We start from the raw sequence: 3,468 nt of genomic DNA, 5'->3' as shown, positions 1-3,468 counted from the left end.
AAATTATCCAGGAACAAAAGTGAAATTCAAAACTTTCTTTTTTCCAAAATTTTTCACCTATTTGGGTGACATTACCAGACTAATGCTCATACCTAGAACTTTTTTGTCCCGCCTTTGGGGGTACCGTCAACTGCTCCAGCTTGGGACGAGTGTACGCAACATGGGACTTGTTGATACCTGGCCTGTATTTTCACTTACTGTTAAATCTCTTTGACAACAAATTTGTTTTGATAACTCCACCAAGTTTATCAATCATACTTTCTGTCATAACATGTCACGATAACTTTCACTGATAGCACGCCCTTATTGACTTTTGTTTTCATTCAAAATGACCAGACGCCGAATGGAGAATTAGAGAACGCCTGCCGCCTAACTGCCTACCGGCCAATGGTATTAACAAATAGCGAGTGTGTAACTTGCCGCGCGAGTGACGTCAAACGCTCCATCCTTTTGCCAATAATTTGGTCTTCTTTGTTCCAGACACTCCCGCGTGCTCCACTACGGATTTTTTCATATTTCGATTCAAAAGCCTACTCAGTGCAAAAGAGAAATTGTGTATTTTTTAATACGCGGTTCATTAAACTCAAATCAAATGACTTTGGAGGTTCGGTGAAATGGTGGTGGAATGGCCGTCCCATGTTGCGTTAAGATAGTCCCAAGTTAGAGCCGTTGGCGGTACAAAGTCCAAACATGCATTTCCTGTAATTTTTGTATGAAGAGTTAGGTCTATACTGTCTGTGCACTCTAAGAGGAACAAAGAAGTTTGATTGATAAACTTGGTGGAGTTATCAAAACAAATTTTTTGTTAAAGAGATTTAAAAGTAAGTGAAAATATAGGCCAGATATCAACCAGTCCCATGTTTCTACCAATCGTCCCAAGTTAGGGCAGTTGACGGTACAGTAATAAAAAGTGTTAAAAATAGTACACTAATAGGGGACGCACAATTTGGGGGGACTCACAATTTGGAGGGTCACATGAGAAAGGTGTGCAAAAGCTGAAGGAGAGCACATACTAGAATCGAGGTGAACTTAAGAGTCCAGCTGGTCGATAGAGGATAATGTAGTAAAATAAACATAAGTATGTATCTGAATAGTATCTGGACACACTCCCTCACTTACCAGCCCATATCAGCTTGATAACAATGAAAAATTCAAGAAATTTTAATATAAAGTCACTAAATAAAAGGCTTTGAGAGACATTAAAAAACCCCATTATATTCTGATAATTATATGGAGAAAGGTTTACTTCCTAGATTTTTATATTGGTTTTAAAGGAGGGTTTGCGGTTTTTTAGATGCAAAGAATGTCTCCAGGTTTTCCACTGATTGATACGAGGATGGCATTACAAAAAAGTTTTTTCAGGATCTCCATAAATCCATCAAAAATGTTAAAATGAGTCCCTGGTTTTAAAGATATAAGTTCAAAGGAATAGGAAGTAACCTGGCTAATTATTATTCTCAGAAATGCAAAGATAAGGAGATTATTTAAAATCATAAAAGAAGTGCTTATCTCACTGTTAAAGTTAATAAATGATATGAAATTTCTAAAAAATGTCCATCATCAAAGGATATAAGTAAGATTATAAGCCTATTAACAGACTTTTAAATTCATTAGAAAGTATGCTTATGGTAATTATATTGATAACAGAAAATCCCACCATGTTTCATTAAGAATCTCGATGTCAAAGAGAGCTGAAGACAATGCAAAATAGTAGCATGTCCTTTTTACAATTAGATAGGAACTTGACAAAAAATGCTGCGAATTCTCCATAATGAAACTCTACTGAATAAAACTGAAACCTCTGTCGTGTCATCCAAAAATCTGCAACACTGTCCTCCCATCTAGACAAGATGTAGCTTACAAATGAAGTCATTTTGATCAGCTTATAAACAATTTTGATTGAATTTTCAATCCTTGTTTGGCTATCACGCCCAGTCTATCCAGCGATGTCACAAAATGAGCTGCTTGGATGGAGTGATTCGACGTTCTATTTGTCGTTTGTGACGTAAAAGTCGGGAATAGTTTTTGCATAAATTATAATAATTTTTAAAAAACTTTCCATGAATTTTCATTATTTCTCCTCTTTGGGGTTTATTCATTTTATAATTTCTAGTCTGAAAGTAAAAAATGAATAAGAAATGTTAAATTCACCTAAATATACAATAAATTCTCCCTGAAAACGTAGAAATACAAGTGAACCATAAAACTACTTAAACCCGACAATCTACCGTCAAGTCATAATTTATGTAAAATTAAGCCAACTCCCAGAATAGCGTCGGTAACGGGTTTTCTTACGTAAACAAACTTGTGCACTCTCCACCGTTTTGACAAGGAATTTATAAGGTTAAATTTGCTCTCCTGCATTACACAACCTTCTTTGACTAAATAAGGCAAAGAATGTGTCGTTTAGGAAAAGGCGCTGTGGCTTTTATCAATTTGTCATACACAATAAAAGAAAAATTAAAATTGGATTTTGTAACAGTCAAACACTCTTTTATTTTATCGTGTTATGTGTCAACTGTCAACTCTATGGCGCCTGACTGGGGTGTAAAATGTAAAAATTGTCATGGGGCGGCCGGTGTGTCAAATTGATTTTAATGCCCCGAAGTGGCTAGATCCGAAACTCCTAGATGGAAAAATGAAACTTATGTCCCACGTGACCAGTGTGTTTTTCAAAAAAAAAAATTACTAAATGCGGGGCTTCGCTTTTTATTGATGGAGAAAGGTTGATGATTCCAAGAGCAGCCACCGGCTAGGAAGTATGAAATATCTGTTCTTGAGGTCCTTTTCTCCTGGAAAAAAAACTATCTGTTCTGTATCCTGGGCCCTCATGGATTATCAGATTATATCATCTGTACTGGGAATTTAGGAAAAATGGGACTCCTGGAAAATGTATATCTGTTTTCCAGAAATATTATGCTCCTGGAAAAATATAACAGCTATTCTCTAAGAAAGTGCTCCTAGAAAATGAAACCTTTTAAGAAAATTATGAAGCTCCCTGGAAAAAAAATCTGGCATCTGGTTGTGTTTTTCATAATGTAGCTCCTGGGTTTTTTTAACAGATTGTCCGCGGCGCTGGAAAATTGAATATATGTGCTTTTCCTTAAAATGTGCTCCTAGATTTATCCATAAAATTGACTCCTGGAAAAAAAGAACTTATTAGAACAATGTGAAACTAAAAAGACGCCAAAAAAAAAAGTAAATATAAAACAAAACTGAGCCGCTTTGATGGACTTAATGGAATTCATAAATGACAAATTCGTGGCAACCAATACCCTAAAATACCTTAGATAGCGATTGCCATTACCTAAGAAGGAGTTATAAAATGTATGGCCTCCTATAGGGGACTTTCATATGTCAAATTTTGAGGTTGAAAATCGTTAACTTAGAGGGAATAGAGTAATAAGGATTCATTCTTATAAATATTATTTGAAGTATTTTTTAGAAAAAAAACAAATAAGGAATATA

The sequence above is a fragment of the Clytia hemisphaerica genome, unplaced genomic scaffold, assembly GCF_902728285.1.
Source record: "Clytia hemisphaerica strain Z4C2 unplaced genomic scaffold, Clytia hemisphaerica genome assembly, whole genome shotgun sequence".
Taxonomy (NCBI): Eukaryota; Metazoa; Cnidaria; class Hydrozoa; order Leptothecata; family Clytiidae; genus Clytia; species Clytia hemisphaerica.
Note: the sequence above shows the minus strand (reverse complement) of the source record.